This window comes from Pelobates fuscus, chromosome 3 (assembly GCF_036172605.1).
Source record: "Pelobates fuscus isolate aPelFus1 chromosome 3, aPelFus1.pri, whole genome shotgun sequence".
NCBI lineage: Eukaryota > Metazoa > Chordata > Amphibia > Anura > Pelobatidae > Pelobates > Pelobates fuscus.
This window is the reverse complement of record NC_086319.1, coordinates 395613112-395624530: the sequence shown is the minus strand read 5'-3', so window position 1 is coordinate 395624530 and position 11419 is coordinate 395613112.

Here is an 11419-nt window from a genome sequence, read left to right as displayed (position 1 = left end):
CTCAGACTCAACCAGATTGTATGGTAAAAGCTGGCGGGCTAATAGTTCGGACAAGCCAGCTGTCAGACGCTGGGCAAGGGGGTGACTTGGTGACATTGGCTTCTTACGCTCAAACATGTCCTTGACAGACACATGACTGTGGGCAGATGAGCGGGAACTGCTCAAGGCGGGAGACGGAGTGGCGGATGGTTGAGAGGGGGCAAGAAGGACAGCAGTGGTTGACGTGGCTGAAGATGTGGCTGAAGACCAGGAGGAGGATGGCGACTTAGAGTAGGCGTGCTGCTTGTACTCATGTGTTGATCCCATAGGCGTTTGTGATGTGAGATCATGTGCCTACGCAAAGCAGTTGTACCTAGGTGGGTGTTGGACCTCCCACGACTCAGTTTCCTTTGGCACAGGTTGCAAATGGCATCGCTGTTGTCCGAGGCAGACACACAAAAAAAATGCCACACTGCTGAGCTCTGCAATGACGGCATTCTGGTGGTGGACACAGCATGCGTTGATTGGCGTGCTGTCGGGCTGACCGCGGGTGCCAATGCATGCTGTCTGACTGTGCCACTAGCTCCTTGCGACGACCCCCCCTGCTTCCAACTCGTCTCCTCCTCCTCTCTGTCTCCCCATCTGAACTTTCGCCCTGTTCTTCTTCTTGCCGAGCGGGCACCCACGTGACATCCATGGACGCATCGTCATCATCAACCGCTTCGCTTGTATCTGACAACTCAGAAAAGGAAGCAGCAGCGGGTACAACATCATCATCATCACACCGTACCTCCATGTGTTTAATGCTGCCTGCCTGAGACATATCCCTGTTATCTACATCCTCTAGCAATAATGGTTGCGCATCACTCATTTCTTCAAACGGGTGTGTGAATAACTCCTCTGACATACCAAGTAAAGCGGCTGTGGTGCTAGTTTTGGTGGTGGCGGCAGGCGGGTGAGTGGTATCTTGAGAGGTGCCTGAAGCTAAGCTGGAGGAGGATGGTGCGTCAAGGTTCCGAGCGGAGGCTGTACAAGATTGGGTGTCCTGTGTTAGCCAGTCAACTATGTCCTCAGAACTTTTCAAGTTCAGGGTACGTGGTGTAGCGAAAGCCACTTCGCCACTGTGGTTTGGAGGGGGCTGCTTGCCCGCCTCTTACCCTGTGACTACGGTCCCTGGGCGATTTGGCCCTTTATGCACAGTATTTGGACATACTGTGGGTTATTGGGCTGCCCCAGGATTATGGGCCCTCTCATCAGCCCATACGAAACTTAAACCCCATGGCGTTTGAACTGTGTTTGTGGCATCTAAACGCTGTTTGGATATGTTGAGCGCTCAGATCCAAGCCATCTGGGGATGGGTTGAATGTGGGGGTTCTGTTTAGTATAACAGGAGTTATGTATTTTTATGTCTTTTGGTGGTTGCTGGTAACATGTGCTTAATGGAGGCTGTGTTTGTCCCTGGATATAATTAAATCAGCTTCTCCATTGTCTCCAGGATAGAGGATTCTGGGGAACTAGTTTGAGCTTCTAAAAACCATGATTCCAGAAGGTCAAATGCACATTTGTACTAACTTTTGAACCCCTGGTCCAATTCGTATGATTTTTGAGTATGTTGTTCCCCCGAATGGATTGATTGTGTATATGTATTTTTATGCGAATGTGATGTATATTTTGGGAGTTATGAATGTTGTGTAAAAACTGTATTTTCCCTACCTAGGATAATTGTATTTCCTGTGTGTACAGATAATTAGTTTACAGGTAGAGGGGAGGGCTATGTGTGGGATGTAACTATTGTGTGATTGGTTAATGTACGTTACTGTGTGTCCCTCCCCTTCATGGGAGCACCTAATAAAAAGGGCTGCAAGCTAGCAGCCAGAGAGTTCTATTTTTACCCTCAACTTGAGTCCTGTCTCTTATTGGGGGAATCTGCTACAAGGGATTGCTATGCTAGGCATATTCCCTTGCTATAATCACTGAGCTCTTGTAAGAGCTTGTTCCTGCTTCGTTCTGAAGGGAGATAGCTGCAGCCTGCGGTGCTTATGGTGTCTGGTGGAGTGCTTGGAGTCCTCTGGAAGCGCTAGGAGCATCTTTCAACGGATGCCTCTGCCTGTCATTTTTTTGGGATTAGTGGTACTATGCGTGCAAGCTACTGTGAGACCAGATATGATTGGCAATGTGAACTGTAACAGTTCTGCAGAGCACACACTGTAGGCCTGACACACCCGCTTGAAGACAAGTAACTGCTATTCAATCTATAACAGTGAAAAAAAAAAATTGTTTTTAAAAGCACGCTATAGAGACACCAGATATGATTGGCAATGTGCACTGGAACAGTTCTGGAGAGCACACGCTGAAGGAAGGACTGACAGAGCCGCTTGAAGGACACTGACTGGCTGCTATTAGCTTACACTAGAAACCTTTTTTCTTTGTAAAAGGACGCTATAGAGACACCAGATATGATTGGCAATGTGCACTTGAACAAATCTGCAGAGCACACACTGTAGGCCTGACACACCCGCTTGAAGACAAGTAACTGCTATTCAATCTATAACAGTGAAAAACAAATTTTGGTTTTAAAAGCACGCTATAGAGACACCAGATATGATTGGCAATGTGCACTTGAACAGTTCTGCAGAGCACACACTGTAGGCCTGACACACCCGCTTGAAGACAAGTAACTGCTATTCAATCTATAACAGTGAAAAACTAATTTTGTTTTTAAAAGCACGCTATAGAGACTCCAGATATGATTGGCAATGTGCACTGGAACAGTTCTGGAGAGCACACGCTGAAGGAAGGACTGACAGAGCCGCTTGAAGGACACTGACTGGCTGCTATTAGCTTACACTAGAAACCTTTTTTCTTTGTAAAAGCACGCTATAGAGACACCAGATATGATTGGCAATGTGCACTTGAACAGTTCTGCAGAGCACACACTGTAGGCCTGACACACCCGCTTGAAGACAAGTAACTGCTATTCAATCTATAACAGTGAAAAAAAAATTTAGTTTTTAAAAGCACGCTATAGAGACACCAAATATGATTGGCAACTGTCAAAGCACGCTGACACAGGTCTGCTGCAGAGCACACGCTGAAGTAGGCCTGACACCCAGACGTTTGCAGACAACTAACTGCTCTTCTATTACAGTGAAAAAAAATTATTTCTTTTAAATCTAAAGCTTAAGCGATTGTAAAAACAGATATGAGTGGTGGCACTGGGCAAGAGGGCACAGTATCCACTGTGAACCTCACACAGAAGCTGGCAGGCAGGCAACTGCTCTTCTATTACAGTGGAAACAAAATTTTGGTTGTAAAAGCACGCTATAGAGACACCAGTTATGAGTGGCAACTGTCAAAGTACGCTGGCAGGGTTGTGCAGGGCACACGCTGAAGGAAGGCCTGACAGAGCCGCTTGAAGGACACTGACTGGCTGCTATTAGCTTACACTAGAAACCTTTTTTCTTTGTAAAAGCACGCTATAGAGACACCAGATATGATTGGCAATGTGCACTTGAACAGTTCTGCAGAGCACACACTGTAGGCCTGACACACCCGCTTGAAGACAAGTAACTGCTATTCAATCTATAACAGTGAAAAAAAAATTTTGGTTTTAAAAGCACGCTATAGAGACACCAGATATGATTGGCAACTGTCAAAGCACGCTGGCACAGGTCTGCAGAGCACACGCTGAAGGAAGGCCTGACAGAGCCGCTTGAAGGACACTGACTGGCTGCTATTAGCTTACACTTGGAACTTTTTTTCTTTGTAAAATCACGCTAAAGAGACACTAGATATGATTGGCAACTGTCAAAGCACGCTGGCACAGGTCTGCAGAGCACACGCTGAAGTAGGCCTGACACCCAGACGCTTGCAGACAACTAACTGCTCTTCTATTACATATAACAAAGAGTCATTTCTTAATAACCTCCACAAGTTCTATGTGGCACCACATGAAAGTGGCCATACTCTAAAGAACACATTTCAGATGCACCAACTTAAATAGGTTTCCACAATGCTAGTTTTCCTACAATTAATGAGAACACAAAAAACAAGAACAACATTTATGCATGGGCCTGATTTAGGCGGTGTTTTAATCTTTTTTGGATAAGCTTTTAAAATGATTTACATTTTTGAATTTTTTTTTAATTTTTGTTATATTTTGCTATTTTTGATATATAATATTTTTTCTTATATTTTAATATTTGAAAAAATCATTTCAAAGTTTATCCAAAAATATTATTATTTTGTTTAATGATTTTCATAAATATTATATTGAAGCCTAAATTGGAGCCCACACACATAAAAAATGGACATTTTAACTCCCAAGAACGTTTTCAGATTATTTGGCCATAAAACCCAGAATTATAACTAGCACTCAGTGTAGTATACCATGGGCAGTGACAATTGAGGAAACCATCACCAAAATACAAAGGAACTGCGATGTGATGCAAAAACCACCACCATAAAATAGAAATCACTTACGAAATAAATATGTTGATTGAATCACAGAAACTTCACTTCCAAAAATAGGTTTGGATTGTGGTGGGTTTTTGTTACGGACCGTTTCAGCATAAAAGGGGAAAAATCCGTTTAGGCGATAATCCCCTTTTTCCCAAAAAGGCACAGCTACTGTAAAAGCACCAAAACTCACGAACTGGATATAGATGAATAAGGTAGCACTCCAGCTGGAACCTCACGAATAGCTGCTAGCAGATGAATAGGAAAAGCAGACATCAGCTTACACTCCTTAGCAATCAATCTCCAACAGCATACAGTGAATCCCCCCAAGAACGAGACAAGGCTCCGTATTGAGGGTCAAGCAGTGGTCTGAGGTGCTGGGCACCCAGCCTGGTTTTTATTACATGAGTACACATACAGGCCACACCCAGGGGGAGGCATAAAATAACCAATCACATACATGGTTCAGCCCACACATCCCCTCCCCTCAGATAACATTAAACCCAATTATCCGGTACACTTTTCCAGACAAGTTCTGGATGTACCCCAAAAACAGGGGGTACACCTTTAAATCCAGCATCGCTGGATAGCCCTTATTCAGGGGGGAAACATATCCAAAATTCAAGTCATTCGGATGAACAGTTCGGCAGATATGGGTTTCCAAAGATTTGACCGACCGCATGGGTAAAGTATCCGAAAACAGTTCCATGCATTTTGGCCCTGCGGTCGGTCACAAACAAGGGAATGAAAACAGACGAATTGCCTGTGTTATAGAGCCTGGAGAGGGTTTGAATGAATTCCCTTGTTTGTGGGGTTCTTTCTACCGAACGGCGGGTCATTCGGTAGTTTCCATACGAATTTCTGGAAGTATGGAGGTCTCAGCGGTGTTTGCCTAGTCAAGTGTCCGATTTTAGTTCCAGACACTCGACGGCAAAACACCGCTGTTCGGTAGTTTAAGATGGCCGCCGCCACGTGTTTGTTTCCCGAATGGCGGCCACCCAGAGGACAAAGGATACATTACATGGATTGCCAATTACCCGTTTGCAACATTGTTGCAAACGGTAATTGGAGGCACACTTATTCCTGGGTGGTCTGGTTCGGTAGTTTCACTCAATATAATGAATGGAGTGATTCTACCGAACAATCAGCTGAATGCTGCATACATATCGCCCAGGTTAAACTTAACACATGAATACATATACAATATTACAGGCAGTACACTAGAATATGCTTCACAGTCTTAAAGGGACAGTAGTCCCAAAAGTCCCAATCTGTTCATAGATGATTTTAAAGGGCCAGTAGCAGCCATATACATTATTACATGCCCAAATATAGTTTTTATAGAGCAATATGTCCAGGGGCCGTAGTCCAAAGGCAGCAGGCGGGCAACCAGGCTCCTCCAATCCAATGTGGCGAGATTGGTTTCGTCACATCTCTCCCCCTTTCCAAAAAGACTAACAGGGTACCTGACATCCTGCCGGTCAGTGCCCTTGTTAGTCCAGCAACCCACCCATAAAGCAAAAAAAACAGTACAGCCCACCCACAATAAATAGTTACTACACCTGGGTAGAGGAGAAGTTTGTCCATGTCCAGGTGCCTCACCACGGCTGTGTAGGGGACTGGTAGGCTGCCTTGGTGGGTTGCTGAGTGGGCAGAGACCAGCGGTACTCTGTCCTGGTGCCAGCACTACCACCGGAGTAGTCTGGTTGGAGCCTGGTTGCTGGAGACGGACTGTCTCCCCCTTAGTTGCATAGCTCTGCTGCTGAGTGGGGAGACCGGTTGTCTCCCCCTTGGATACACAGCTCTGTCGTGGGGGGGTAGGACCGACCGTCCCTACCCCCTGTGTGGTAAGTGCAGAGACCACGGTCCCATCTGCACTGGTGGGGGGTTTACAGTCTCCCCCTGGTACATTAAGCTGCCGCTGGGGAGAGGGGGTAACAAGCTCCTCTCCCGATAGAACACTCTGCCCATTAATGATCCGCCGCTGGGGAGAGGTGGTAACAAGCTCCTCTCCCATACATATTCCTAGTCTTTGCGGAGGGAGACCGACTGTCTCTCCTCCCAATACAGAGTCCTGCCGCTGGGGAAAGGAGACAGGGCTCTCTATTCCCTGCTGGATACTCTGCCGCTGGAGAATGGAGACTGGGCTCCCAATTCCCGAAAACTCACGCTGCCGCTGGGGAGGGAGGACGCTGCTCTCCTCTCCCTGTATTCCACATTGCCCTCCTGGCATATCACTCTGCTGCTGGGGGGCAGGAACAACTACCTCTGCCCCCTGTAACTCAGCCTGCCGCTGGGGAGGGAGGCCACTGCTCTCCTCTCCCTGCACTTCACATTGCCCTCCTGGCATATCACTCTGCTGCTGGGGGGCAGGAACAACTACCTCTGCCCCCTGTAACTCAGCCTGCCGCTGGGGAGGGAGGACGCTGCTCTCCTCTCCCTGCACTTCACATTGTCCTCCTGGCATATCACTCTGCTGCTGGGGGGCAGGAACAACTACCTCTGCCCCCTGTAACTCAGCCTGCTGCTGGGGAGGGAGGACGCTGCTCTCCTCTCCCTGCACTTCACATTGCCCTCCTGGCATATCACTCTGCTGCTGGGGGGCAGGAACAACTACCTCTGCCCCCTGTAACTCAGCCTGCCGCTGGGGAGGGAGGACGCTGCTCTCCTCTCCCTCCACTTCACACTGCCGCTGGGGAATGGAGACTGGGCTCCCAATTCCCTGCAGGCTCGGTGGAGAGACCTCGGTCCCATCTCCACTGGCCACCTGGGGTTCTTCCCAGTAAAATTGTACAATATCTTCCCAGCTGAAGGGGTCTGGATCTGGGTCTGCGCTTCCCTGTTGAGCCTTCTCACTGGAGTGGAACAGATTTTGGTAGTCCTGTTCCAGCTCCATCTCTCGGGTTACTAGGTGGACCAGGTCTTGCTCAATTTCATGAGTGTCGTCCCAGTCATACCTGCTCTCCCTCCACTCAAAGAGATCACTGAACCGGGCTTGTGTGGGGCTCCCAAATTCAGGCTCTGAGAAAGACTCCCATAACAAGCCAGGACCATCAAACTCCTCTCCCTCTGGCTTGTCATGCTCGGCTGTCCAGGGCAGGTGCTGTGCAACATACCACCAAAGCGCCTGGTAGGCATCCTCCAGCCACATCTCCTGCCATACCCGGAGCTCCAATTCTTTTACCCATTCCTCCCTGGGCTGCTCTCCCAGGAAGGGCATCCGCAGGGCTAGTCGCTCCTGCAAACGCTGATCTTCCTTGGGAAGTCTCTCACCTCGTTGGTATTCCACAATGTCCAGTGCCTGGTACCAGATGCCTTTCCTTAATGCCTCCCGGTCATCCATGTCACCCTCATCGTACTCCACTGCTGGTTCCATGCTGTTGCTTTTAGGGTCGCTGTACTGGGACATGCGTTGCCCTCAAATTGTAAAAATCCAAAGCAATGGTGTTCTGTAGCTGTCCTTCTGGCTGTAGGAACGATCCCGCCGCTTGCCACCAATTGTTACGGACCGTTTCAGCATAAAAGGGGAAAAATCCGTTTAGGCGATAATCCCCTTTTTCCCAAAAAGGCACAGCTACTGTAAAAGCACCAAAACTCACGAACTGGATATAGATGAATAAGGTAGCACTCCAGCTGGAACCTCACGAATAGCTGCTAGCAGATGAATAGGAAAAGCAGACATCAGCTTACACTCCTTAGCAATCAATCTCCAACAGCATACAGTGAATCCCCCCAAGAACGAGACAAGGCTCCGTGTTGAGGGTCAAGCAGTGGTCTGAGGTGCTGGGCACCCAGCCTGGTTTTTATTACATGAGTACACATACAGGCCACACCCAGGGGGAGGCATAAAATAACCAATCACATACATGGTTCAGCCCACACATCCCCTCCCCTCAGATAACATTAAACCCAATTATCCGGTACACTTTTCCAGACAAGTTCTGGATGTACCCCAAAAACAGGGGGTACACCTTTAAATCCAGCATCGCTGGATAGCCCTTATTCAGGGGGGAAACATATCCAAAATTCAAGTCATTCGGATGAACAGTTCGGCAGATATGGGTTTCCAAAGATTTGACCGACCGCATGGGTAAAGTATCCGAAAACAGTTCCATGCATTTTGGCCCTGCGGTCGGTCACAAACAAGGGAATGAAAACAGACGAATTGCCTGTGTTATAGAGCCTGGAGAGGGTTTGAATGAATTCCCTTGTTTGTGGGGTTCTTTCTACCGAACGGCGGGTCATTCGGTAGTTTCCATACGAATTTCTGGAAGTATGGAGGTCTCAGCGGTGTTTTCCTAGTCAAGTGTCCGATTTTAGTTCCAGACACTCGACGGCAAAACACCGCTGTTCGGTAGTTTAAGATGGCCGCCGCCACGTGTTTGTTTCCCGAATGGCGGCCACCCAGAGGACAAAGGATACATTACATGGATTGCCAATTACCCGTTTGCAACATTGTTGCAAACGGTAATTGGAGGCACACTTATTCCTGGGTGGTCTGGTTCGGTAGTTTCACTCAATATAATGAATGGAGTGATTCTACCGAACAATCAGCTGAATGCTGCATACATATCGCCCAGGTTAAACTTAACACATGAATACATATACAATATTACAGGCAGTACACTAGAATATGCTTCACAGTCTTAAAGGGACAGTAGTCCCAAAAGTCCCAATCTGTTCATAGATGATTTTAAAGGGCCAGTAGCAGCCATATACATTATTACATGCCCAAATATAGTTTTTATAGAGCAATATGTCCAGGGGCCGTAGTCCAAAGGCAGCAGGCGGGCAACCAGGCTCCTCCAATCCAATGTGGCGAGATTGGTTTCGTCACATCTCTCCCCCTTTCCAAAAAGACTAACAGGGTACCTGACATCCTGCCGGTCAGTGCCCTTGTTAGTCCAGCAACCCACCCATAAAGCAAAAAAAACAGTACAGCCCACCCACAATAAATAGTTACTACACCTGGGTAGAGGAGAAGTTTGTCCATGTCCAGGTGCCTCACCACGGCTGTGTAGGGGACTGGTAGGCTGCCTTGGTGGGTTGCTGAGTGGGCAGAGACCAGCGGTACTCTGTCCTGGTGCCAGCACTACCACCGGAGTAGTCTGGTTGGAGCCTGGTTGCTGGAGACGGACTGTCTCCCCCTTAGTTGCATAGCTCTGCTGCTGAGTGGGGAGACCGGTTGTCTCCCCCTTGGATACACAGCTCTGTCGTGGGGGGGTAGGACCGACCGTCCCTACCCCCTGTGTGGTAAGTGCAGAGACCACGGTCCCATCTGCACTGGTGGGGGGTTTACAGTCTCCCCCTGGTACATTAAGCTGCCGCTGGGGAGAGGGGGTAACAAGCTCCTCTCCCGATAGAACACTCTGCCCATTAATGATCCGCCGCTGGGGAGAGGTGGTAACAAGCTCCTCTCCCATACATATTCCTAGTCTTTGCGGAGGGAGACCGACTGTCTCTCCTCCCAATACAGAGTCCTGCCGCTGGGGAAAGGAGACAGGGCTCTCTATTCCCTGCTGGATACTCTGCCGCTGGAGAATGGAGACTGGGCTCCCAATTCCCGAAAACTCACGCTGCCGCTGGGGAGGGAGGACGCTGCTCTCCTCTCCCTGTATTCCACATTGCCCTCCTGGCATATCACTCTGCTGCTGGGGGGCAGGAACAACTACCTCTGCCCCCTGTAACTCAGCCTGCCGCTGGGGAGGGAGGCCACTGCTCTCCTCTCCCTGCACTTCACATTGCCCTCCTGGCATATCACTCTGCTGCTGGGGGGCAGGAACAACTACCTCTGCCCCCTGTAACTCAGCCTGCCGCTGGGGAGGGAGGACGCTGCTCTCCTCTCCCTGCACTTCACATTGTCCTCCTGGCATATCACTCTGCTGCTGGGGGGCAGGAACAACTACCTCTGCCCCCTGTAACTCAGCCTGCTGCTGGGGAGGGAGGACGCTGCTCTCCTCTCCCTGCACTTCACATTGCCCTCCTGGCATATCACTCTGCTGCTGGGGGGCAGGAACAACTACCTCTGCCCCCTGTAACTCAGCCTGCCGCTGGGGAGGGAGGACGCTGCTCTCCTCTCCCTCCACTTCACACTGCCGCTGGGGAATGGAGACTGGGCTCCCAATTCCCTGCAGGCTCGGTGGAGAGACCTCGGTCCCATCTCCACTGGCCACCTGGGGTTCTTCCCAGTAAAATTGTACAATATCTTCCCAGCTGAAGGGGTCTGGATCTGGGTCTGCGCTTCCCTGTTGAGCCTTCTCACTGGAGTGGAACAGATTTTGGTAGTCCTGTTCCAGCTCCATCTCTCGGGTTACTAGGTGGACCAGGTCTTGCTCAATTTCATGAGTGTCGTCCCAGTCATACCTGCTCTCCCTCCACTCAAAGAGATCACTGAACCGGGCTTGTGTGGGGCTCCCAAATTCAGGCTCTGAGAAAGACTCCCATAACAAGCCAGGACCATCAAACTCCTCTCCCTCTGGCTTGTCATGCTCGGCTGTCCAGGGCAGGTGCTGTGCAACATACCACCAAAGCGCCTGGTAGGCATCCTCCAGCCACATCTCCTGCCATACCCGGAGCTCCAATTCTTTTACCCATTCCTCCCTGGGCTGCTCTCCCAGGAAGGGCATCCGCAGGGCTAGTCGCTCCTGCAAACGCTGATCTTCCTTGGGAAGTCTCTCACCTCGTTGGTATTCCACAATGTCCAGTGCCTGGTACCAGATGCCTTTCCTTAATGCCTCCCGGTCATCCATGTCACCCTCATCGTACTCCACTGCTGGTTCCATGCTGTTGCTTTTAGGGTCGCTGTACTGGGACATGCGTTGCCCTCAAATTGTAAAAATCCAAAGCAATGGTGTTCTGTAGCTGTCCTTCTGGCTGTAGGAACGATCCCGCCGCTTGCCACCAATTGTTACGGACCGTTTCAGCATAAAAGGGGAAAAATCCGTTTAGGCGATAATCCCCTTTTTCCCAAAAAGGCACAGCT